Below are 27994 nucleotides of genomic sequence, written 5' to 3'. Positions count from 1 at the left end.
GCCCAATTCTAGGGGACCTATTGGTATTGGTTTTATCAGTTGGAAGACATTGGTGTTCAATTGAATAATGACATCTTCAGGAAAAGCGGGCCCTGCTCGTTTTTATGAAATATTATCTACTGGGAGCAAGTGCTGGTCTCACAAACAGTTTCTGTCCAAACTCCTCAAGAACAGGATGTGATCAACAAAGTGAATGATTTTCTCTTTAACACAGAGTAATCTGTCTGCTCTCATGTAAACAGCATTCAATTTTTCTTGGCATAATGGCTTCCTCTGTAGATGAAATGAGCCTTTTGTACTTAAGAAAAATGTGTATAATTTTGGCCATTGGCTGAGATAACATAACAGCTTTCTGAAGTCAGATATTTTTAGAGCGCATGTAAAACAGCGACTAGTAATTAATAGAATATCGACTGGTTCAGCCTCGTCTAATCATAGACTGCATATAAATCATAAGGTGTTTTGCAATTAGGAAAATCCATATGAAATAACAAAGTACTGTTATCTTAGTAACCTTAACAAGTGTGGACTAATGCAGTATGGAATAATTGCTCCAATACCGATGTACCTATGTGGAACGAGTCTCCATTTATCGCACGTAAAACAGACTTCTTGTTTTTGTGGACACGGCTATACTGACTAAAGGTCACTGGTGAAATACTTCACTAATATCCCCAAAATGCTTGTTTCTCCTCCAGGGATTTTCCATACTGTCTGTCTGTTCCAAGAGATGCAAAGGTTCCAAGGTTCCAAGAGCCTTCTCTTTGCATCTCTACACAGGTAGTGATTAAAGGCTCCTTGCTTTCAGCAGTGCCAACCAGGATCACAACATTTATGGAGATTTCAGCATCCCCATTACAAACGCCTCATAAGTGATCAGCTGTAAAGCAAATTTGAACCAGCTGAGGACAACATCGGCGTAAAAAGACCTCAAAAGATCTTGGCCTGAGAGTGGATATTCTTTTTATGATGAGATTTTCCCTTTTATTTTTAAAATATATAGAACACTTTTATTTACATTTGCCATCTATTTCATAGAAAAAAATATAGAAGAGTATTGTGTTACTCTTTTTACTTGGGCGTATATTGCTTCTAAAAAAATAAGACACTGGAAACAATTTTTATATTGGATGGCTATTTAGTTAATAGAGTTTTTTCCTTCCATGACATGCTCCCATTTGTATCTATGGAAAGTTAAAAGGCTATGAACTTACTCTCATTATTTGGTTGAATGGTGCCTTTAAAATGTTTATTTTAGAGCAGGAAGGGATCTTCAGGTCATTTAATCTAATAGTCATTTGTGAGATGAGGGAAGTAAGGAGGAGATAAGTAAATGAAGGGGTTCAGGACCTGCCAACCGCAAATGTGCCACTTTGATGTGTAACCAAAAGTGGGGTCTGGCTGCTCACCGCTCAAAAGCCAATAAAGAGGCACGTTTGGTGGAAACGAAAGTTTGTTTTATTTTGGGTGCTGGCAACCGACACTTTGCAAAGGCAGACAAAGGTGGGGACGTGGACTCAGCTCCCCAGTTCAGGGCTCCACGCCCCCGCTCCAGTGAGAGAGCAGGTGCAGGTGAGGATCAGATGGATACGATCCTTGCAGCAGGGACTGAGGGGAGGGAAAAGGGAGAAAGAAAAATAGTCCTGATTATATTTTGGGTGAATATCACTCTTCTTCTATCTCAAACTTTTACCCAGTAACTAGGAGATATACTTTCCTACTTTGCCCAAATTTTCCAATGAGCCCTAAGCTGTGCCTGCTCTCCAAGGATTGGGGAGGGACTGGGGAGGGTAGCGTTGACTGGAAACAGGCATCCCCCTGATGAGACAGCTCCTCCTCCTGTTTCAGGGCAGAGCCGTTGAAGCAGGAGAGGCATCATTGCCTCCAGAGGGCAGGAAGAAAGCATGGATGACTGAGGAGGTGCTATGGACTGAATGCCTGTGTGCCCCCCCAGATTCCTGTGTTGAGTCCTAACCCCCAAGGGGATGGTGTCAGGAGGTGGGGCCTCTGGGAGGTGATGAGGTCATGAGGGTGGAGCCCCCACGATGGGATTAGTGTCCTTATAGAAGAGATTCCAGAGAGCTCCCTTGCCCCTTCCTCCACGTGGGGACACAGGGAGAAGATGCCTTCTAGGAATCAGGAGGAGCCCTCACCAGACACCCAATCTGCCGGCACCTTGATCTTGGACTTCCAGCCTCCAGAATTGTGAGAAATACTTGCTGTTCATAAGCTGCACAGTCTACAGTATTTTCTTGTGAAGGTGCAAACGGGCTGAGCCAGCTGGGTGGAGAGGATGGAAACTGCCGGGCCCTGGGAGCACAGGTTACTTGGAGAGTGGTCAGAGCTACTGCAGGGCCAGTCAGCTCTGGCAGTCATCTTGATATTGGTCATGCAGTGGTCTGATCAGCGTCATCCTGATTGTTTTAAGTGTAGTTCATCTTTAGTTCCAGGTTCAGTTTGTTCCCATTTTACTTGAAGCCAGTTCTCAGAATTGTGGCAGCTTATGTCATGGCTACAATCTGGTCATCGTGTAGTTAACTGCTTCCACCTGGTGGGGGTTTCAGTATCTATAAGACAGCTCACAGATATGGCTCAGAACATTATCTATAGCCCTTGAGAAGGAACTAAAGGTCCTTGACTTTGCTTACTGACTAAACTATTATTGTTTTGTCCTGTTTGACTGCTTTTCTCTGCTTCTGCATTTTCTCACTTCTTGATTCAACTTCTTGTTTGGCTAAAGTTTATCCACAGGCAAAAGGCTGGCAGAGGACATGGCCGGGGCGTGGGCGGGGACCATAGGGTCCTGTTCCATTTCAGATGTACTGATTACTTTGAGCTGAAGGCATTTGAAGGGCAGCAGATGCAGGGGGAGCTTCCCCTCAACCCCCTCATCTGCCTGAACACAGAGCCTCCACAGGAACTCAGGGGTCACAGGTCCCCTCCCCAGGAGCTTCGCCACCAGGAAGACTCACTCTTGTCCCAGGAGAGGAGCCTAGAAGTGGACCCCACCCCCAGACAGACCATCACCAACTGCCACCCTCCCATCCATCCTCTAAGGGCCACTCATCTTCCCTGGAAAACATGTACTGTCCCCAGAGAGGCCTGCACCCCCTCCCCTTCCCCTGTCCCCTGTTAAGATGTTATATAAGCTCTCAAATTTTACCACCATTTGGGTATTTACTTGTTTTTCCCTGTGATGCCCCCAAGCACATAATACTAAAAATGAATAAATGCATATAACATTTCTCCTGTTAATTACCTGTTGTCAGTTTATTTCATAGACACACAGGAGGGTAGAGGGAACTCTTTCCTCCCCTACAAAACTTCCCAAGGTCATGGTCGTCAAATTTCAGTTTCATGAGAGCTGAAACTCAAATGCAGGACCCAGGATCTAAACCCGACACATGGCCACTCCCCACCAAGTGTAACCCTCGGCACCAGGCACGAGGTTACACAGCCAAAGTGAGACCTCAGATCTAAGCTTCCGTCACCCTTTCCACCGCTCTGTGCCTGGTGCTGTCCTTCGGACTCAGGTGATGTTACCCAGACCCATGCAGGTGTACGTGACTCCTAAAGGTACAGGGCAGCCTTGGTGACTGATCACCACTGTGGTCTCCACCACCCATATCACTCGTGCGCTCAGTGCTGTGTGCACACTTGTCCTGGTGGCATCCCTGTGAGGTGAGTGCCCGGGACAGGAGAATGGAGCCTGAGTAACCATGGCTTGTCCCTCTAGCCCATGTCTGGACCAGGCCACGAGGGCTCCGGCCCACGGCTCCACTCCTGATGGCTGTACCAACCCAGGCCAGCAGCAGCCATGTCAATATTTAAATAAGCAAAAAATACAATATTAAAACCTGTCTGTATATATCAGATGGAAGCATTTTGTTTGGAATAGCATGCATTTTCTTCAGTAGTTCAATAGCTGTTTCTTTTCATTAAATGACAGTCCCCACCTTTGATACTAGGGCCAGTGTGGAAACATGAAGCACCCAAATTGTTCCTTTATTCAAGACATAAATATATATTTTTTCAACTTTAACATAGAATATAGTAGTTGACTTAAGCCTGTCTATTAAAAAATTCCATGAACCAATTGAAGCTAAAGAGAGCTATTGAAATGTACAGGGTCAGTGATGAGAACTTTTTGGATGAGTGTTTCCAACGGGCCAGTAAAATACACACTTAAGTATGTGTCTTCATTACGTCTCAATATTCATAGAAATAGATTTTATTGGAAAATGTGGTCACATCTGTTTTCTGCTAAATAAAAATCTGTGTGAATTTAAGGACTTGATAGAAAACAAATAAATGTATAAAAACAGTTTAAATGACCTAAATCACTTTTAGTGTGGAGGGTTTATAGAAAAAAAAATACATATAAAAATACACTTTTTTATGTGCACTCTGGCACTGTCCATTTTATTTTTTAAAGAGGAAGATTAAGCAAAAATTTTATTCTCAATTTATAAAGATTAAGAATTAGCAGGTTGATCTGTGAATAATGGTTAATAAACCATTTATCTTAGTCTGTTCAGGCTGCTGCAACAAAACACCACAGACAGGAGCTTAAACAACAGACATTTATTCCTCACAGTTCTGGAGGCTGCAGTCTGAGATCAAGGCACTGACACTGTCTGGTGAGACCCCGTCCTGGTCCATAGATGGCGTCTTCTCCTGTGTCCTCACCTGGTGGAGGGAGAGGGAGCTCTGGTCTCTCCCTCTTCTTATAAGGGTACTAATACCATCCTGGGGGCCCCACCCTCATGACCGTATCTAAACCTCATCACCTCCCAAAGACCCCACCTCCAAACATCATCCCACTGGGGGTCAGGGATTCAACATGTGGATTTTGGGGGGACACAAACGTTCAGTCCATGGCTCCAATCAACATTTCAAAGGGCCTATACCCCCTGATGAACAGCTTTCACATTTCCACCTGCTCTCATTTCTAACCCAAAACCTCTGCTTCTCTAGCACCTCAGAAGTTTTGCTTTTTCTTTCTTTTTCTCTTATGCTCTTTCTTCGGGAAAAGCTTTCCTGCCTGCACTCTCACTCTCCACACACTCCTGTCTCCTGGGGATCTGTTTACTTTCACTCTCCCACCACTCAGATTTCTGCTCCTTTTTCCACCAGCCATTACTCCCTACCTGATAAGACCATTTAGCACATTTTGTGTTTGTTGATTAAAGTGTGTTCTCCAACCCTGAAGTTAAGAAGAGCTGAGTTAAAAGTTTCATATTCTTCCCAGACACTTTTGTTCTCAAAGTGTGCTTCCTGGACCAGCCTCACATGAGAACTTACTAGAAACGCACATTCTCAGGCCCCACCCAGGCCTGCGTCAGATACTGTGAACTGAAGCCCAGGAGCTATGTTTCAACAACCCCTCCAGGTGGTTCTAATGCTGTTGCATGTTCAAGAAGCATTGATGTAAGAAAAAAATTGATTTTGAGGAACTTGAGTTTGATTTCATTTTGATTTCCTCTCTTTTTCCCTACCTGCACTTCTCTGATTTTCGCAGAAAGAAAAAAGGGAGTGTCCTATGCATTACTAAGGTGGGAAGGGAGGAAGACTGCTCATTTCTGTCACCTCAAGTAGATCATTTGAACTTGATGTTACAACAGAATCACCTCGAGAACTTGCTGAACAACCCTGGTTCAGTAGATCTGGGCTGGACCAGGATCTGCATGTCTGTCAGGCCGCCCTGTGGTGCTGATGTTGCTCTGGGAGTACCACTGGTCTCAAAGAACACATTGGTTTTCCCCTCAGGTGACCCAGTTGATGGCTATAAGAGGAAAGAGTCCAAAATAACACACCATACATGATGAAAGCCAATTTGAGCATAAATATGGACTAAGAATAATGATCTCTGCATGGACGATGGTGATCATTATGTTTAGCTCTCTAGCAACCGGAGTTGAGATGACTTCACACACAATCTTTTCAGGCATGTTGGCCACAGCTGCCGTCCTCACAAGGTTTCCCTGCTTTCCTTGAATCTCCAGATTTCATGAGTGTATGATATGGCCCAAACTCAGATTACCTGTAGTTGATTCTGAATTGTGGCAGCCTGTAGCACATCTGAAACTTTTCTGAAAGGCACCTCTCAGTTATGGAGCAAGATGGACAAATAAGCTAATTATATCAACTAGGTACTCTCTGCTTAATCAAGAATTACTCTATCAAATGCCACTATTAGGATGCCACTTTCTGATGAATGAGAATGGGTCAAAACAGTATATAACTCCAAATAATAGCTTGTACAATCCAGTGTGGTTTCCATGATGGAGTGAGAGAATAAATGTAAAGGTGTTTAATAATGTTCCATATTCATCTCTATGTAAGATTCCAATAACTTACCCTGTACCATTTCATGATGATCGTCATTATCTTTGCACTAGAGATTGATTCACTTTACCGTCCCTGTGTTACTATACTGATGTGGCAGGTTATTATTTAGTGTATTAATATTATTTGCAAACTTCTGTTTGTTTCTGGAAACAAATCTAGGAGAATGATTTGACTGTCATTTCCAACCTCTGGATAAGATTTGTTATCTCAGATGCATTTCCTATAATTTATGCATAATTCAGCAACATGAAAATACTTCTTTATGCAAATAATAAAGATGTTACAAATGTGTGCAGTCTACACTAAACTTTTGAAAATAGTTTTGTACCTCTTGTCTTGTTTCATCTTCATGACACCCTCTGAGATAAGTATTTTCATGCCAAGATGAGTAAAATGAACTGCAGTCGAGAACTTGAGACAGTGCAGATATTTGGTGTCAGGAGTGGAACTAAAACCTGCTTTTCTGGCTCATTGTTCCTTATTCTTCCATCATGATGGTTTCTTTTTCCCACTGAGCCCAGAAACCCACTAAACGCAGCCATCTGGAAACTCACATGTGGAAGACTTACATTGTCTCTAATCAAGAACTTTGGTAAACTTGCAGTTTCAAACCTTGAATATTTTGAATTTGCCACTTGGAAGTGAAATCATAAACATTCTAACAGAATCAAGCAAAAGCTGGGTAATCTTCCACAGTTCATTTTAGTAAGCATGTATTGAGGGTCTGCTCCCTGCTGTACCAAGACGTGGAGGACACAGAAATGACTGAAACATGGTTTCTAATTGCTAGACACTTGTAGTCTGGGTGGATGGGATGGATTTGGGGAGGAAGAAGCCCTAACTTACCATCAAGTCATAAATTTACATTCCTATTAATGAAAGTACCTACAAACTGCATTATTCACTTAGTAGAAACAAGTTTTGTTCTTTTTTCACAGGTTAAGAAATTAAAAGTTAAAGAATACTACTGACATGGTACAGGAGGTTAGTACTATTGTTTTGTCTCTCTATTCTGGGATTCACGATTTGTGCACAGTGTACACAACTCCATATAATAGTAATGGGAGTCACACTTGGATATTGGAAAGAGAATTTTTCTCTCTAGAATTTGCACAGGAAAATCCCTGAGAGAATAATAATTTCCACAGCCCAGTCATTGCCCTATTGGGACCCAACAAGTTACTCTGTACCATAATTAAGTAAGCACAACAGGCAACTTCAGATTTCAAGACTCTGGGTTTTATGGTTACAGATGTTCTTCTCACTGTAGTCTGTTCAGTTCCTTGGGTCATAAATGTTTAATTTTTAATCTATTTTTTATCGGTTTTATGTAATGCAGGCTGCTGGTATACCAAAAGAATTTTTACTAGTGCATTTTATGTGTGGGAAGTTTGTGATAAAAGCTTTAGTGAAATAAAATGAGGTGTGTTCCCTCAAGAAAATGAACATTACTCTAGCTCAAAACACAGGTGAATGTTCTTTTCATAGAACATGGACTATTTGGATCTCATTTACAGTATTGTTTGCAGACTTAATATGATCCTGGGAAATCACATGACTTGCAGGTGTATTACTGAGGGCACATGGAGTTACATCATCTATTTGCACTGGAAATGTCCTTTGAAATGATTCAGGGGCTGGAAACAATAGTCATTTCAGGATATATTTATCTTTTCTGACTCAAACAGCTGTCCCACTTTTCAGGAGACCTTGTGTTATAGACCATATGTGCCAATGAAAGGTAAATTGTTAAAATACCACAAACAAGAGCTGACAAAATCACCAGTGACATCACGTGTTTACATATCTATTATAGCCAAACCTAAATTTTAGTTGCTCTGGAAACATAACAATCATTTCGACATGTTCTGGGTGTGAAACTTTGAGGTGAAATCTTCTGTTGGGTATTTAACACACAGCATAGCGCAGGGTCTGACAATTTTAAAATGATTCTTACACCTTCCATTTAGCTTGACATATCCGAAACCTTTCCTCACTCTCTCCTTTTGGAAGGACTGTCTGATGCACCAGTAGACAGGGTGGGTTAATCATTACCCTTTGGCAAAGCAGACTTATTGAAAGGGAGAGGAGGAAGCCAGCTCTTCAGCCAAAGAGAGTTGTAGCAAAGGAGTCAAAGAACATGAACTGTGACCCAGGGAGAGGTGTGCCCGCCCAACGGGCTATGGCTGAGCTGCCCTCATGCTGCCCCACGGCACCTGCCTACGCGGTGACTTCACGCAGAAACTCCCTGGAACGGCCACGACCCGCACCTTGGCTACCATTTCTCCTGATTTAGCCTCTGTGTTGATTCCAGAGTTGGCTTTGGAATAATAAACTGAATAATCTTGCTTCAAACCAACAAAATTTCACTTTCTCCAATTTTACTAAAACCAAAACATCATGCTTTCTACTTCCATGGCCAGAGCCGATTTTCTACCACGCTTTGCCCTCTCCAGCAGCCGGATCATGGCCGTGTCTCTCCCTGCAGCACTGGTTCAGGCACAGGCATGGGTTCTCTTTGCTCCTGGCACTTACCCAGAGTCTTATGTGCCCCCAGCGAATTAAAACACAATCCTTCTCCATCGAGTTCTTGCAGGGCTGTGCCTTTCTTTCTGCTCAGCCCTTCACAGTGGAGTCTGCCATTTTAAACCGACTAGCTGGTAGGAGTTTTTAAGACACTATGCATAGCAATACTTGGCAGTTACGTTAAAGCACTTTATCAACTTAGAGTTTACAAATAATCCCTATAACTCTACAAGGTAGGACTGAGATTCAGAGAATCTGTCTTTGAACTCCAGCTTTTCACTAGTTGGACAAATCAACTGAATTTGCTGAGTGTCTTCTGGTCTGTCTCCCAGAGTAATGGAGGGGAAGGTACCCGGGTTAGAGGTGGGACTCAGAGAGATGGAATCTGTGTTGAGTCTACTGCTCCATGACTTGCTGGTCAGTTTGGGACTTGGACTGGAGCAGTGGGGACCCCTGGGGATCCCTCAGACACGTTCAGGAGGCCTGTCAGGTTAAAACCATTTTTACAATGATCCCAAGACTCCTTTTGTCTTTCCACTCTCACTGTCTCGTGAATGTATGGAGGAGTATCCCAGAGGCTATGGGATGTGTGCTGTCATGACAGACTGAACGTGGAGTCCGCCGAGTGGGTCGTGTTAGAGGTGTTCCGGTGACCCAGATGGCGTCTGTAGCTCCAGGTGATGCTGAGTTGGTGGAGGAAACGGGGGTTTTTCACGGCAAGGAAAGAAAGGTGTGAGAGCTGGTGGAAGGATGCTGGACTCACATTTCTCTCCCATGACCAGCCACATGGTGACGTCCCCGTGCGCAGGATTTTCTGGGTCAGCCGTTGGTCCCAAATCAGGATTCAGGAGAAAAGGGGGAGGAACTGGTCTAGCTGGTTAGTTCACTGACACGCAGGAGACGATGACACTGGGCAGCCTCCCCAAGCAAATGCAGCCGAAAGTGAATGAGCGGAGGGGAACTGCCACTTCAGCCGGAGTTCACCTGGTGTAAAATACTCTGTTCCTCGTGGGTAAGTCTCGTGGCAAGAGCCTTGGCATCGCTCCCCGTTGCTGCTAGCAAGACAAAAGGCCGCATTTGCTGTGCTCCAATTGTAAATGTTCCTTTCGTGTGCTTCTAAAAAGGCTTGTTTTAAACAAGACCTATATTTGGAGAAAGTGAAATCCTTGGAGTAAGTTTTCTGTTTCACTGACCTGAGTTTCGTAGAGTGGAGTACATTCTATTGGGACAAGACGTCCATCAGAACAAGCCCCGTATGCACAGATCTGTAGGTGAATATGCTTTGGACGTCACATTGCAATGCAGAGGTTACCACACTAAATTGGGCGTACGCCTCTTACAACAAACCTGCGGTAGATGGAAACATGCATTTCTGTGTGACTAGTAAGCCTTATACTCCCTCTTAATTTCTAGTAACTTTTTAGTATCAAGCTTTGTAAGGGCAGATGTCAAAGCACAAAGTTTACAAATGCTAGACACACGGTTAACACAATGGCATCGACACTCGGCTGTTAGGGAGTACGGAGAAAGGAACAAGGCAAGATGACTGTATGAACATAACTAGTCCACCTTTAGAAGGTCTGGGTAACTACTGAAATAGCAGAGAGCCGCCTCCCCTGGAAAGACGGCACGGAGCCGGCTACCGCGCTCCAGCCTGCCCTCACTTGGCCCTGTGTAAAGAAGCCGGTCTGCAAAGCTGGAGGAAGCCAACAAATGACCAAAACAGACCCTGATTGTGAGTGAAATTAAATGTAACTACAACACTGAGCCCATAACCGTGGTAGTGAAATAAAATGAAGTGGAGGAAGGCCTGCTGTAATAACAACTTAACATCCACCAGATTGTAAAGCAAACCTAGGAGGAACCATTGAACGTGCAAGAATAAAATTATCACCCAGTATTAGCTGCACTGAGATATATTCATGGTCACCTAGAGAACCCCAAAATCTGAACAGTGATTTTTTGGTAAATGATGGCTAGACGCTGGTGGTGCTTAATTCATTTCCCCATGTCACCAGAGCCGATGGTGCCTGGTTCAAGCATGCTTCACGTGGAGGGAACATGGCATGAGCTGACCGATCACAGGAGGAGATGGGCTTCTTGACCCCACTGGTGGGCCACCGGGCGGTGGCACAGTGGAAAGGCAGTGGCTAAGAGTCAGAAGGCCTGGATTTTAACAGGAGCTCTGCCCGTAGATAGCTCTTTGATCCTGAGCAAGAAACAACTCTCTTTTCATCTGTCAGAATAGTGGGGATTTTCCATCTTTCAGAGGGGTGGGTAGGATTAAAGGATTTTTAAACTTTCTTCCCTGTCAAACATCACATTTCTCTACGGTGGTCCTGACTGGGTGTAGGATGCTAATGCTGTCATTTCCTGGACCATCACTGCTTCTCCTTAGTTCATTGGCCAGGAATGCCCCAAATCACTCCATTGTATCTTAGAACTTACTCGAAACATCCATAAGCACCTGGGAAGGTATGTAAGCACCTCCTTTTCCAGCAGAAAAATCTTGTTACTGGACCATCATGAGTACACAGAGCGTTCAGATCACGACGCACAGATGTTCTCCACTTTTCTCCGTCCATCACCCACTGGTCCATTCAGAATTCACTCCATGTGGACGTCGAGGGGTCTCTCCTCTCACCCCAGGGTCCCTTGAAGTTCATCTCTACATCTCTGATCTTGATCCTTGCTCCATGCTACAGGAGCAGCACAGATATTGTAAACACCAACCTAACACTTCCCTGGAGACTTCCGGTTGTTTAGAATTCCACCCTACTGAAGATTTCCACCCTGGAGGAGGCTGGGGGAAGGGAAAGAGGATGTTGGAGAGGAAGCAAGCCCCATCCCGTCGGTTAGCGAGACAGTTTTCAGGGAAACCGTGCTGCTGTTTGAATGTGAGCTCGTCCTAGCATTTGGGTTTTCATAACTCAGACCTGGAGTCAGCGCAGTAGCTCCATCAACCGTGTGTAAATGTAATCTGCTCCCTGGCCCGGTGCCTGAGACATTTGGCTGCAGTCCTAGTTTACTAGAGAATATTACTGGTAATATTAGTAGAGAATTTTTTAGTGAGTCGGCAGTACTCTCGTCTTGAACTTTTGTCTTTCTCCCCGCAGGCGGGGCCACGTCCCTTGTGCCCACCCCTGCCTCAATCTCCACCTTCATCAGGTCTTGGCGGGTCTTCCTGCCTCAAGGTTCCCCTCTGTTCTCACTCCAACCACCTGTCGCTGCAGACCGTGGCCTTCTTCAGCAGTCAGCCCAGGTGGTTTGAGTTCTCCGCCGTTTTCCACCCAGCAGCCTCCGTGGCACCCCTGTTGCCACGTGCGCCAGGGCCCCCTGAGCCCACTCCACTCCATACTCCCAAGCCTTTACGAACTCCCATACGGTTTTCCTTCCCCTGCTGTGAGTATGTATGCAGTTAGATCTATATTTCATTAACGTTTATATTCTCCAGAGTACCTAGTGCTTAGTTCTTTCTAAATAAACATCAGATTCATTCAGGTTTCATCTGGAGACCGTTTCAGCATCACCAACTGTGTAGATCCTGTTCTCAGCATACGGACAATGTAGCAATCCCTCTCTCTCCCCCAACTCTTGTCGCCCTGGGTGCTGCCAGCTGAGCGAATTTGGGAGGTGGATTCTGGTCCTCCCTCTGTCACTAACGGGCCGTGTCACCTTAGCCTAGGATGGTGCCCATCTGTAAAGGTAGTCCAGCGGTGTGGTTTCCAGCAGTGCGGTTCCCTGACGGAGACCCTGGAGCTCATCCTGGGGCCCCGGTGGCCAGCGGGCGGGGAGCAAACCAGCCCCAGCCTCACCACGGCAGAGCTGTCCCATCCCTGCTCCACCCAGCACGGTCCCGCCACCATCTCATTTAGAAAGACGCTTGCACAGAAAATTGGAAGGTCCACAAACCATGGTCTAGGTGACCCCTAGTCCCTCAGCTCCTGGCGTGCGTGTTACAGTTATGATGGCACATTGCTGCCGCGGCACAGGGATCCTAATCAGAGTCCTCAGAGGACTGGGGTTCTGACCCACTTCCTGCACGGGCAGAGCACGTCAGAGAGGTCACCGGTAAACAGTGTGGGCACAGCTGTAAGAGGCCTTAACTCAGGGGGATGAGCCCTGCCCCGCAGCTGGGACAGGGCTCCTCGGGCCGGGCGTGGTCACAGCTCCACATCGGGATGTCAGCCCACCCTCAACTGTCCAGGAAAAGGCCACTTTCAAACCAGAGACTCAGAGTTAAAAATCCTGACACACGTCATTGCTCACTGGGGAAATGCAAATCAAAACTGCAGTGAGATACCACCTCACACCCATCAGGATGACTAATATCAAAAATAGAAAATAATAAGTTTTGGTGCGGATGTAGAAAATTGGAACCCCTGGGTGCTGTTGCTGAGAATGTAGAATGGTGCAGCTGCTGTGGGAAACCGTATGGAGGTTCCTCAAAAACTAAACAGAACTACCATATGATCCAGCAACTCCACTCCTGGGTAGATGCCCAAAAGAACTGAAAGCAGCATCTCGAGATGGTATTTATACCCCCATTTCATAGCAGCATGATTCACAACAGCCAAAAGATGGAAACAACCCAAGTATCCACAGGTGGATGAATGGATAAACAGAGTGTGGTCCATCCATACAGTGGCATGTTATTCAGCCTTAAAGAAGAAAGAGATTCTGACACAGGCTACAGTGTGGATGAATCTTGAGGACATTATGCTGAGTGAAGTAAGCCAGTCACAAAAGGACAAATGCCATATGATTCCACTTACGTGAGGTACCCAGAGTATTCTAATTCATAGAGACAGAAAGTAGAAGGGGGGTTGCCAGGGGCTGGGAGAGGGGGTGGGGAGGTGTTGTTTAATGAGTGTGGAGTTTCACTTGGGAAATGAAAAAGTTCTGGAGATGGATGGTTGTGATGCTCCACAACACCGTGAATGTGTGCAACTGAAGTGTACACTTAAAATGGTAAATTGTATGTTAGGCACATTTTTACAGAATAAAAAATAAGCCCTTTGTACCGCCTCTGTGGGGAAGGATAACCTGATAGAAAACAATAGAGAAAACGCCCGTGGGAGGGCGCTGGGACCCTTCAGCTGGGGGTGGGTGTCTGTGCAGATGTGGCGCCCATCTCCCAGTTTCGGCAGCGGAAATGACACCAAAGGGGCCAGAGTGTGAGGAATAAAAATAGAACCTCTGCTTTTAGCAAAATTTGCCATAAGTTGGAAGCACCAGCACTTTTATGCAAAAGGCAACATTTTCTTCTTGCACTCTCTTTTTTCTTTTTTAATTTTTTTAATTTATTTTTTATTTGGTTGCACCAGGTCTTAGTTGCGGCAGGCGGGCTCCTTAGTTGTGGCTCATGGGCTCCTTAGCTGTGGCATGTGCACTCTTAGTAGCGGCATGCATGTGGGATCTAGTTCCCTGACCAGGGACCGAACCTGGGCCCCCTACATTGGGAGCATGGAGTCTTATTCACTGCACCACCAGGGAAGTCCCTTCTTGCACTCTCTTAAGAGGAGTCACTTGATAAAGAATAGCTTTTGATTTTGTATAACCCAACTGAGGGGCACAGTCGAGGCGGAATAGTCACACTTGGACCAGATTCTCTAAAATCTGGTTTGTACCGTTCGGTGCCTACCGCACCTCCTAAACCTCTAATTACATGGGCATCAACCGTTTATTTTCCAAAATACATTTTAAGCAGAAATGTGCCCAAGGAGCAGACTCAGTAAGTTGGATGCTGCGTCACGTCCCTACACACACACAGCTTGGATGAGTTTGCTGATGCCGGTGGGAGCTACACCCTCCCATTGGGACTGGTGGTTCAGCAGGGCTGCCTGAGCATCAGTCTACCTTTGCTTGTCAGGTGCCATGCCATTCCCCCGAAACAAGTAACTCAAGAGTCTGCGAAGTTCTACAGTTACACCCTGCTCATTCCAGAAGTTATGCATGTATCTCATGCTTTGTGCATTTACTCAGTAAATCACATAACATAGCTTCGTGTGTTCAGATATAAGTTCCTTAAAAGCAAGTGCCGTAACTATGCTCTTTCAGCCCCGTATGGCCAGCACATACACAGTTTACAAGAGGAGCTCAAGCAGTCAGGAGCTCGAGACATCAGATGCAGTGAAGTGCACATTGAAAAGCTGCTGGCTGTGGTCTGAGTGTCTGTGTCCCCCTCAAATTCACATGTTGAGTCCTAACCCCCAAGGGAATGGTGTCAGGAGGTGGGGGCTTTGGGAGGTGATGAGGATGGAGCCCCCATGATGGGATCAGTGCCCTTTTAAAGGAGACCCCAGAGAACTCCCTCACCCCTTCCTCCACGTGAGGACACGGCGAGAAGATGCCGTCTGTGAACCAGGAAGCAGGTCCTCACCAGACACTGAATCTTCAGGTGCCTTGATCTTGACCTCCCATCCTCCAGAACTGTGAGAAATAAATGTCTATTGTTTATAAGCTGCCCGGTGTTGTGTTATGGCAGCCTGAACAGAGTTAGTCAGTGCCCTTCCCACCATATCAGGTATTGTTTTCCTGAGACGAGCATCCCAGACCTTGTGCCCTCATCCTACTGTTTGAGACTCACCCCCACCTCCCCAGTGCTCTAATAACCAAACCCCTGCCTTTCAGAACACGCCCACGTACGTAGAGCCAGCTTGCGTAGCAGCTCCAGGCACACCAGGCACTGAGGTGAGGATGAGGACACAGACTCAGACTTCAGGGAACTCCCAGCCCTCCTTGTCTTTGCTTCAGTCCCATACTTGTATCCTCCCAGAATGTCCTTCTGGAATGTTCTTCAAGACTGTCTCCACCTTTTAACTCCTTTCTAAATGAACTTAAATCCTGTCTTGTTTATGAGGGCTTTTCTGAGGAAATCATAATTAGTCTTTCTCTCCTGTCATCTCCCAGATTATTTATGATATTGTGGCCATTCTATTTTGTATTAGAGAAAATTGCAAAGAGTTTATCTTCCTTTTCATAATGCAAGTTCCTTGAGACAAGAACTGGATTTAATTAATTAATCAGAGTACCTCGGTACAGGCCTTACATTCATTCACTTATCCATCCATTCATTTTTTTTTTTCTTTTCTAATGAAGTATTTATTAAGGGTCTAACATATTTTCTGTGCTCAGGAAACAGAAAAAAAATCTAATTGCTTTTTCAACTTCAGCATGTGACTTCCGCAGTTCATAGACCAACAGCTAAACCTAGAGGAGCGAATGAGACAGTCTTTTTCTTTGGAGTCATCGATCCCCTCGTATTTCCACATACAATGCTAAATTGTGTGTAAAATAAATACCAACAGTATGTAAGAGATGAGAGAGAGGTTTGGACTGGAGTTGTTGAAGATTTCAAGAAGATAGAATGTTTGCCCAGGGTGTGGGCTGATCCTTGAATAATGAGTTGGATTGAGAAGGTTATTCAAAGGGGGAAGGAGGAGATCAAAAGCTCCAGACTCTCAGATGTGCTGAGCAGAGGAAGTGGAAACCGGAAAACCAGAGGAGGGCTGCTGTCAGGAAGATGTACAAAACTTGCACGGGTAGGATAAGAACCAGACTTAAGACTTTGAAAGACAAGACTTTTTTTTCTTAATGGAAGTATAGTTGATTCACAGTATTATGTTAATTTCAGTATTCAGTTAGTGATTCAGTATTTTTGCAGATTATATTCCATTATAGGTTATTATAGGTACTGGTAATACATCCTGAGCTATACAGTATACTTATCTATTTTATACATAGTGGCTTGTATCTGTTAATCCCATACCCCTAATTTGTCCCTCCCCCATCCCTCTTCCTTTTGGTAACCGAAAGTTTGTTTTCTATATCTGTTGAGTCTGTTCCTGTTTTGTGTATACATTCATTTGTATTATTTTTTAGATTCCACATATAAGAGAGAGCGTACTGACTTATTTCACTAAGCATAATATTCTCTAGGTCCATCCACGTTGCTGCAAATGACAGAATTTCTTTCCTCTTATGGCTGAGTAATATTCCATCGTGTATATATACGACATCTTCTTTATCCATTCATCTATTGATGGACACTCGGGTTGCTTCCATGTCTTAGGTATTGTAAATAATACTGCTATGAACATTGGGGTTGGGGTGCATATATTTTTTCAAGTCAGTGTTTTTGGTTTTTTTGGATGTAAACCCAGGAGTGGAATTGCTGGGTCGTAAAATGGTTCTAATTTTAGTATTTTAAGGAACTTCTATATTGTTCTCCGTAGTGACTGAACCAATTTACATTCCCACCAACAGTGCAGGAGGGCTCCCTTTTCTCCACGTCCTCCCCCACACTTGTTATTTATAGAATTTTTGATGATGGCCATTCAGACAGGTATGAGGTGATACCTCATTGTAGCTTTGGTTTGCATTTCTCTAATAATTAATGACGTTGAACATCTTTTCATGTGACTGTTGGCCGTCTGTGTGTCCTCTTTGGAAAAATGTCTATTGAAGTCTTCTGCCCGTTTTTGATTGGATTGTTCAGTTTTTTAATTGATTTGTATAATCTGTTTGTATATTTTGGATATTAATCCCTTGTTGGTCACATCATTTGCAAATACTTACTCCTATTCCGTAGGTTGTCTTTTCATTTTATTGGTGGTTTCCTTTGCTGTGCAAAAGCTTTTAAGTTTAATTAGGTCTCATTTGTTCATTTTTGCTTTTATTTCTTTTGCCTTATGAGACAGATCCAATAAAACATTGCTACGATTTATGTCAAAGATCAATCCCTAAGCTAAGGTGTTGAGTCTCTAAAAGTGGAAATTCAGGCAATGACACTGTTTATTCTTTCCTGGCTGGTTCAACCTGGCCCCAGAAAAATCCCTGTCCGCACTGGACTCCTCTCATATCTGAGCCTCCTTCCAGGGCTCTGCAAATTCCTGGGGTGACCGGTTGGCCCCACTCACTCCTCACTCCCTTGGCACCCTCCTAATTTCAGTATTTGAGGCATGATATGGGGGTGTTTGAAGGATCAGAGAGGCAGAAGAAGGATATTTTCAGTTGTTGAGTGGTTTTTTCTTCATTCCTTCTTTCCTAAGCTCACACAAACCTGTCTTCAGGTTTTCTCCTCCTTAGAAATCTGAGTGGCCACAAATAGATACCATATGATGTCTTGTCTCGCCTGTCCTCTCACGCAGCCTCTGAGCAGGTCACATTATGCTCATCACAGAGCTGGGGAAGTGAGCAGGCAGATGTAGCAATGTGCCCAACTCACATGGCACACACACAGCTAATGTCCACAGGGAGGTGCGACTCCCACCGGGCAGAACCACCCTGGGCCCCCGCTTCTCTCGCCATTGCCTTTCCAAGGCCCACTTACCCTCTGCAAACACAGTTTGTTTAGGTCCATTGAAGGTGTTGGAATGGGTGCTCTCCAAAGCCCCCACTGGATGCGGATTTCCTTCTTCCTCTCTTCCTCATCTTTGCCTTTCCAAAAAGACCAGTGAGGAAAGGGGATCAGTAGAAGAATTTGGAACAAAAAATGAGTTGTGGTCAACCAAGGTTAGAAGGAAGATTTTGGTTTTTTCCTCAAATTACTTGAAATAATAAAAGAATGTAAGAGTCTTGGGATTTGGGGAGCAATGTTTTCTTTTTCTTCCAAAGCATTTACTTACAGTGGAAGTGCTGAGATTCAGCCCTAAAGAGAGACGAAGTTACAAGACATAAGGTTTAAAATGGCTGTGCCTTATAATATAACATCAGTATTTTTAAAGTAATTACATCAATTTCCTTCCGATTGAAAAAATGTTAAATCAGAATCTTTGTAGGTGGTGATATGCAAGTCCATTATTGTTTGGATAATGCACAACAGTTGTTCTCATAATTTAAAAAATAACATTTCCTGGGCTTCCGTGGTGGCACAATGGTTAAGAATCCACCTGCCAATGCAGGGGACACAGGTTCGAGCCCTGGTCTGGGAAGATCCCACCTGCTGCAGAGCAACTAAGCCCTCGTGCCACAACTACTGAAGCCCACGCACCTAGAGCTCATGCTCCACAAGAGAAGCCGTCGCAATGAGAAGCCCACACACTGCAACGAAGAGTGGCCCCCGCTCGCCACAACTAGAAGAAAGCCTGCGCACAGCAACGAAGACCCAACGCAGCCAAAAATAAATAAATAAAATAAAATAAATTAATTTTAAAAATCTTTATAAAAAATAACATTTCCAAAACTTGCTTTAAAGCATTTACACAAAGTATTTATGTGATTCTTTTGCCATATCTATAAAGAATATATATATATATTTTTTCATTTAGATTAATTTTTGCTTAGATGTATTCTGATGATTTTCTTGACTGATACTCTTGAGAAAGCATTTTCTATTGCTTAAGAAAAAAAACTATAATACATGGTGCATAATAACATTCATTTAGATTTTTCACCTTAACCCTATTTTTAACTTTGCCTTACTAAAGCAGAACCTACCAGTAAAATGAAAGGAAAAGAATAGACTACAGCATTTACAGAATATATTTCTAATTTAAGAAACATTTTCTGCATTCTGAACTATAAACGTGGATTATGTACAAATTTCATAGGATTCAGATACTAAGAGTAGATTTTCTGATACCATGTGAATCTAGGTTCCCCACTTTAAAATATCAAGTGGTCTCCTTTAGACTTGGTATCCACTGAGATGCTTTCCAAGAGTGGCACTATAGGAATAAAATTTAACTGTAGCTATTATACATGAAAAGAAAAACCCTCTCATGTTTTGAGAGGAAACAGGAAAAACAGCATTGAGTTAGTGAGGAAAAAGCTGTAGGTCTCTGTTTTCACTGCTTCTTATCTCACAGGTCCGTTTGTCTGTAACACCAGTTCCCTGGTAGTTTCAGGGTTTCCACTTAATGATGCTGACCGTAACAGACCTGCATTCACTGCATCTCCAGGAATGACTCTCATAAAATAAACATCCAACCATATTAGAATAAATTGTGTGTCTTTGTTAATATGGATTCATAGGAACCTAAATATATTCCTGATACGTAAAATGGACACGTTTCTTTTTTCCATTTGCTGGATCCAAATTTGAACTTCCCAACTGAAAAACTTGAAGACTGTAAACCTGGAAGCCCATGATATTCCAGGCATTTTAGGAAGGAGAACAAATCAAAGTAGCCCAGTCGAGGGCCAGTTGTAGACATGTGTGAGGATTATGAGTACATATTCCAGTTAGCCTGCTGACATCAGGTATGAGGTTGGCCCCAGGTTTAATGAACTTTGCTTATGTCAAATATACCAAAATCCATGGGATTAGCCAAGTCTCTGTTGATCTAAAGCACCTGGGATTTCTACCGTCCATATGTTTTCATTTAAGGGCCAATTTACCCCAGGAAAGCTCAAAGGAGAGTTCCAAAATATATTGCTGTAACATTAAATTTATCCAGTTGGCTTGCATTTAAGCAGTGTGTAGATGTTGCACATGATATGTGTAAACCCTTTATTAGCAGTGTCAGCTGTTGACAAATTACATGTAATTCTGGCGTTGCAGGAAACTCTGCATATGCTGCACGACTGCTTCTGTCAGTGGGGAAAGCACAGCCTTTCAAGGGCTGGATCAATGGGCACTGCAGAAAGGACCTGATTTAAATGACACTGGCCACCTGTGAATATCTGTTAGGCTCCCAAACTGCCCAGATTTGATTCCTAATCTGCGAAGAAACCTTCCTACCTGGTGGCTCCAGGCCACTCCTGACTCTGCACTTTCATGTCTTGGAGACCCAAGATGAGGGAGAGGCCTTGCAGGGCCGTTGCTGGCATCTCACCAGCGATCCATAGGCCTCTTTCTTGGTCTAGAGAAACATAGCAACAGTGGCTCTATTATGGCAATCCTGTGCTTACTGTCCTCACACTCCAAATGCTAGGTCGACGGGATCGTAAGGAACGGAGCCATCAAAGAAATCGGTTGAAAGTCTTGAGTTGAAAACACCCACAGATTGCACAGTCCCCATCAGGGCTTTTCCCAGGGGAAAAGGGCCTGGAAGGAGGCTGGGACACAGCCAAGAAGGCTGCAGCCCGCTCCGTGCCAGGTGGCCCTCACTGAGTTCATCCTGGGAGTTGTGGGGACTCCCAGGGAGACAGGGAGGCTGGAGTGGCTGGGCCTCTCACAAATCCCAGTGAGCGCTGTGATGAGGATGTCCCTGGGCTGTGTCCTTGGAGGGCGGAGAGGAGACACATGTTCAAACGCCTGTGGTGCCGAGATGAAGGGCGCAGGATGTGGCACACCGAACAGGGGAAGGGTGTGGGTCAAGGTCAGAAGACGTTCACATGCAAGTGAGGACCCAGCACAAAATCCTGTCTGAGGAGCCAGATCCCCACCCCGTGCAAGCGCGTAGAATCAGCTACCGAAGAATGGAGCCGTAACCATGGCATATGTAGGAACTTTAAAAGTCTGGTCTGAGAAAACCAAGTCTGGGAAGTACTCTCAAAAGCACAGTGGTCCATTTACCCAGGTGGACGACCTAACAGAATCCCTTGTGAGTCTGAGCAAGAGGCAATAGTGTTAAAATCCAATTTTAACAAGAACCAACCAGGTCAGAATGGACCAAGAGAAATCAGTCACTTATGGACAAAAGGAAAACTACATTTTAAAAAAGGACATGATTTTATCACCTTGCTGCAACTTCTTACATATGACTCAAGTCTTGATAACAGATCAAACCATTAACAACTTTCTGGTTTCTTAGGTAGGTGCTGCTTGACTACAAACCTACTGCAATTAATTAAATCAAATGGATTTAACAGAGTCTTCTGCATGACCTAAAAGAAGTAGATGACATCCATCTTACTAGATGGCAATTCCAAATAATCCCACTTTGCTGTAGTGTCTCATTTGTTGTTTCCTCACATAGGAGTACAAGTATTTCAAGATGTGAAGTGGGAAAAGCTGATGTTGCATTCCCAGGTTTGTCTCATTCTGTTTTCACTTTCTTTGCCACTCTTCAGATTACAGCGTGGAGGAGAGGGACCAAGATGCTGTCTTGAACCTTCTCTCTCCTTCCTCCTGAGAAAGAAAGCCAGCCCTTGCCATCCTGGACCTGGTCTGGGACTCTTAGCCAGGCCTTGCTGTTCTCCCCATGAGTATAACAGCTGCACTGCATGTCAGCATCAGTCCAGGCCACCCCGAGACCAGGATGCAGCAAGACAAAAGCAAGACCTCCGTGTGGTTATTTCTGAACACTGAAAAGTACGAGCATCATACAAGCCACAAAAATGACCAATAATGCCATTTTCCTGGCAAATAGGCAAGACTGCTTCTTCTTTACTAATTATAGCTTTAGTCTTACTATTATTGTCTGCTCTGCTTCCAGATAAGATTTGTGAATCTCCTCAGTCATAAAATTATCCCTGCCTCCTGACAGCACCCAGTCCAGAGTAGACCCCCACTCCCTTCAGCGGTCCGCAAAACCACCTAACGTAAACCCAATCCTAGGGGTCCTTCTAATACCTTCTTGCTGAGATACCCCCTCCCCCAGAGTGGATTGTCCCTCGCTGCAGCTCCTTTGACCACAGGGGTGTCCTGGTGGCCTTTGACTGGAAGCTGTGGGCCCCGTGCTCCTCCACGGGCACTCAGTCACTCACAGCACTTCAGCCCATCTCCAGGGGGACAGCTCTCCAATCTCTGTTTCTCGCCTTGACCTCTTCATTGGATTATACTCAGGTTTTCAAATGCCTGTCAAATATTCCCAGATGCCATGTTGCTAGAAATCCAAATAAAGTTTGTCCCAAACTAAACTCATCATCTTTTCCCCCTTAATGTCTTCTCTGCTTCCTGCAGCTCCCATCTCACATAAATCTCTGGTCTCTCAGGCTCTAAGTAGGAAAGGAAACCTATAGAAGGGCTGAAAGTTGCTAGATAACATATCAGGAACACCAAAGCCCTTAACCAAGTGTGAAATTCTACTTGAGTATTGTCCAAAAAATTACTCTGACACTTGTTAAATATGGTAAGAAAGTCTGTTCAAGAAGGGACCACTGCAATGGGGTTTTGCAGTAGGGGAGAGAGATTGGGCTCAACCCCAAATAAAGACATGTGGAGATTTACTGGCAAGGAGCAGGGTGGGGGTCAGTGGATGGAACACGACATCAGAGCTGGGGGACTCTTGCTAGCACAACTCGACCGGATTCTTGCAGAAGGCAGGTGATAGTTGGTGATGAGGGTGATAAGATATCAAGGGTGGAGAATGAGGAATTTGACCAGATATTGATGGTGGGAGATTTTCACTAAACTGACCCACCAGGATTCTTGCTAAAACTGAACTAAGCTGCCGAGGGTCAGAGCCCAAGTTTGGGGCCTGGTCCAGAAGAGGCCTCAGAGGAGCCCAACCCAGGTTTGGTCAAGGAGACAGTCTTTGTCAGTATATATGGCTTTATTATTCTTAATTTCATTTTCTTCCAATTTCAAACAAAAACAACAGGACAGCCAATGTTTAAAGTTCAGGAATATGGCAGCACAAGATGATGGTGCTCTTCGTATGTGAAGACTTAATTTGGGGGGAAATATTGCCCAAAGCAGCTGTTTTCTTCCCATATGTTTCTATTTAAAACCCTGAGAAATCCTAGCTTTGTAAAATTCATACTGACCTGTCCTCACCATTTGAATGATCCTTCCATCAATGTAAATGGAGGGAAGATGCCACTTACTGAAATGTTAGTCGCAGGCGGCGAGAATGCTATGTTCTTCTCTCATGTGCACCTCTCTGCCCAGGTCTTCAGTTCAGCGTTGAAAAGATACTTTTCCTCTTGCTTTATCTTCAGCTAGGACATGGGTAATAGCAGTATTTGACAATAGTCTTATAATCTGAACAGATAGTTTCTGAGACTGGATTTCCATCAGAATCACTGGAGGAGTCCTTTTTCTTTCATCTCATGTTTTTCTTTTAAGAAACATAGATTCTCAGGTCCCCACAATGTGCACCATCCCTGAGATTCTAATTCAGAAGATTTGGGACTTGAGAAGCGTGATCTGTAATGAAAAACACAAAACAAGAAACTCTCCCAGGTGATACTGATGACCAGCAAGGCTTAGAAATTACTTACTAAATAAAATGACTTATATTCTGGACATTGTCATTGGGTCAATACAATACAGTCTACCTTACTACCCTTTAAAACATGAAAATAAAATATTACTTTTTATATAAAAAGTTAAAGACTAGACAAAGCAAAATATTTAGAATGCTCTCTGTAAATGTTTAAAAATAAATGAAATCCAGTGTATGTTTTTTTCAATTTTTATCAAGGTGTTTCATTCATAATATTAAACAAAATTTCTTTTAAATACAATTTTTCTTAAAGTATCTCTTAGAAGCCCTTCCTAAATCTTGCTTCTGTTCCTAAGCTTCAGGGCGGCCCTTATGAACAGTTCTTTTTTAAAAAACAAAGATGGGTGAGCTTTCTCTTGCCATTTCTGGTTTTCTGGCAGCTGGTTTACCATCTCTTCCAGATCCTGTGCACACCTCCAGTAACCAATTAAAAAGATAAAATTTACTTTCACCAGATGGTAAGGTTCCTGGGGGCAGAATTATGTCTGTCCTTTCATTACTGTGTCCCCACTGCATTTAACAGCATCTGACCCGGAGTGTGTGTTGACTCTTTGTTAAAGGGGTGAATGTACACATTTACAGTCAAGTAAGTGGACCTGACCTTCATGTGAACAGCACAGATCATGACTGTCTTTTCTAACCAGAATGAAGTCATTTGTCCTCTCAGAAGTAAGAAACGTACCTAACCCCTCATATAAAGGGAGTCTCTCTGACATCAACTATGATTTGAAAAGTTTATGACAGTGCTATCTACACAAATATGAGATCATGTGATGTCAGTAAGTATTGGATCACCGTTCACAAATGTATGTCTGGCTGCCTTGGAAAAGTTAGTGTATGTAAGAAACAGGCACTTCTGAAAAGCTAGATTCAAGACTCATATTTGTCACTAATTTAATTGCATGAAGTTTTACTCTACCTTTCAGCTTTACCGGCCTCAGTTTCTTCCTGTGCAAAATACTTCTAAGGAGTAGGTTAAATTAAAGTTAACATTCTTAGCGATTCAATGGTCTTTTCTTAGGAGAAAAGTTTAAACCACATGGCAGAAAGAAAAACATAAATCCAGTCTTTTTTTTTTTTTTGGTAAAATATAGAAAAAAATGAGATGCCTGTAGTCATCTGTTGATTTTTATGTAAAATGTCTTTTTCTTTGTTACTTTTCTTATTCTCATCCCTGTATTTCTCTTTTTACTATTTCAATATCTTACACATGCTTCTATGAATTGCCTTTGTCCCACGATGCTGTGCTTATCAATCCTACGATTATCCTTTTCTTTCTAGATTTTAAGATTGGGGAGATCAGACACCAGGCTACTTTTATTTCTTTATCCACAGTAACTGATATAATATAGGAGCTCAATACAGCTTTGATGATGAGATAAATGAATGAAGAAATACAGGAATGAAGAAATGGATTGTCAATTAGAAAACAAAACAACAAAAGGAGCTTACCACTATCTCAGCCTTTGAAGCTTGGAAACATTTTATTATATTTTATATTTTTAAATTGTAGTAAAATACACATCACAAAATTTACCATCTTCACCATTTTTAAGGGTACATCTCAGTGGCATTAAGTACATTCACATTGTTGTGCGACCATCACCACTATCCATCTCCAGAACTTTTTCATCTTCCCCAAATGAAACTCTGTCCCCATTACATACTCCCCATCTCCCTGCCCCAAGCCCCTGGCAACCACTGGACCTTGGGTTGCTTCCACCTTTTGCCTGTTGTAAATAATGCTGCTTTGAAGATAGTTGTTCAAATATCTGTTCAAATCCCTGCCTTCGATTCTTTTGGTTAAACACCCAAAAGTGGAATTGCTGGATCATACAATAATTCTATGTTTGATTTTTTGAAGAACCTCCATACGGTTTTCTGTAGTGGCTGCACCGATTTACATTCCCACTAACAGTGTACAGCGTTCCAATTTCTCCACGTCCTCACTACACTTTTATTTTCTGGGTTTTGATAGTAAGCATCCTAATGAGTGTGAGGTGGTGTCTCATTGTGGTTTTGATTTTCATTTCCCTGACGGTTAGTGATGTTGAGCATCTCCGCATGTTCTCATTGGCCACCCGTAATACTTTATGTTTTTGATGAGGCGTTTATGATAGTCAGCCCCACAGATGGTTATTTGAACTTCTTAGTCAAACAACTTAGTCGCTGTATTACTGCCCTGAATGGTTTGTTACTCTCACACGATTACATGTTGACCAGTTGTCAGTCTGGTGCCTGGAGCTTTGCGTCTGTCATCTCATTTGATTCTCCCCCAAACTGGGAGTGGCACATGCTGGTGTCCCCATTTTATAGACGAGGGTGACACAGGCTAAGTGACTTCTCCAAGGCAGCATGACTAGTTCCCAGCCCTGCTGGAAATCAAGCTCTGGGCCTCCGACACCAACATAGTTTATTTGGGTAAACAGGTTGTGCTCACTGTGTTGATAAGCCTCACAGGCACTCACCACCGTGAAAAAGCAAACCCCCCAACCACGTAACTGCTCGTTCCTACTTAGATCATCCCAAATAGAAGAGACCCCCCGATGATGCCATGTGTGTCACAGGGAAGCCCTTTCGTGTCAGGGCATCCTAACCCTGACTGGTACCTGGGCACTTCACTTATGCTGACACACAGCCTAAAAAAGGTCTTTACATCTTAATTCAGATGGTCCTTCAGCTTGATTAATGCTGTTAAGTAAAATGCTGTTATGCATAAAGGAAAAAAATAAATAGAAGGACCTAGCTAAGCGCTTTTTTATTAGCCTTAGGGCAAGTTCATTAACTATGCTCTAACTGTTTTGTGTAATTTATGCATTATATGCATGTACGCTTAGTACCGGATAAAATAGATCATTGACTCAATTAATGATAGCAGTGCCACCTCCCCTGCTGGGTTTAGGAATCTATCAGAATTTCTGATAAATCTAGTCTTCAGTAGCTTATGCATGGGAGCGACCTTCCATCAGGAAACGTATATTTGGGCTTGGAAAGTGTCGAAGTGCCCTTTTATAAGCAGAAAATGATTGAATCAGGATCATTAGCAGCTCTGAGTAATCCTATTATTCAGTCTTCCCCTCCCGCCCTTCCTGCCACCTTAGAACTGTATTTGAGACCAGTTTCCTCAGCGTCTTCCTTTTCTGCTGGTTTAGCAGTCTCATTGTATTTCTTCTGGGTCAAAAAGCATTTAAAAAAAACTTTTTTATTGAAGTATAGTTGATATACAATATTGTGTTTCAGGTGTACAGCAAAGTGATTCGGTTATACATACACATATATGAAGAGCATTTTTTAAAAAGAATCTTCAAACACTTTCCAGAGGGTTCTGTCACACGAGGTTTCTCCTAACAGTTGTTAGTTAGCGCTCAGATCTCTGGATCTGTGAAGTGAGTCTCTCCCTGATTTTTTCTTTAATTACGCTGGATTAGTTCTATTTAGAAAGCAGCCCATTTCTTTGGGGGTGCTGTACTCAGTATACAAATCTCTGAGGGTGCCTTCCTCCACGAAGGGCCTTGCCTACGGGGGGTGGAGCTGGTCAGCCTCAGGCCTGGAGAAGGAGCCGACCCTGGGGTCATCCACACTTGGTGCCTGAGGGTGTCCACACTTCATCCTGGGCGCATCCTCTTAAGGGAACCGAAAATATGAGCTACATGCGAGCAGGGGCCTGGACCTCCCGTTGCAGCTCCCGACCACCCAGCGGAGAACTGCGGGGAGTAAAGAAATCTGATGAAAGAGACTGCACTCTGGGGACCCCAAGGGTGCTGAAGGCAGCACAGAAACACCCAGTTTCTCAGAAAAATAGTTGATGCTTGAAGAGCAAAGGAGACTAGAGGAAGGTGTCAGGTGGACTAAACGTTCTAATTTCATACATTTGCAGCCTTGCGTGGCTTCCTGAAAATGAGCTCAGTGTACAGGAGGGTCTAGTGAGATGCCAGTAGTTTTGTAAATCAAAGTGGGTGAGTGTGTTGGGAATGGCAGAGATTGCTCAGGTCAAGCACCTGTGTGAAACGGCAGGCGTTAAACAGGCCTCTTCAGCGAAGGGTCGCCGCATCCCAGAG

At 43.7% G+C, this 27994-nt stretch overlaps 1 long non-coding RNA gene across 1 annotated transcript in view; it reads left to right on the top strand.

The window, feature by feature from the left end:
* LOC309625977 overlaps positions 1 to 21917 on the top strand; it is a 68194-nt gene extending 46277 nt beyond the window's left edge. Inside the window, exons 5-6 of the long non-coding RNA XR_014242862.1 lie at positions 7290 to 7335; positions 21838 to 21917. This is a non-coding gene — a long non-coding RNA (uncharacterized lncRNA). The remainder of the gene's footprint in view (positions 1 to 7289; positions 7336 to 21837) is intronic.
* The last annotated feature ends 6077 nt before the right edge of the window (positions 21918 to 27994 follow it).

This window comes from Balaenoptera borealis (genome assembly GCF_965194805.1).
Source record: "Balaenoptera borealis genome assembly, chromosome: 3".
NCBI lineage: Eukaryota > Metazoa > Chordata > Mammalia > Artiodactyla > Balaenopteridae > Balaenoptera > Balaenoptera borealis.
The sequence above is the reverse complement of the archived record's forward strand: the minus strand, read 5'-3'. Positions and strand labels throughout refer to the sequence as shown.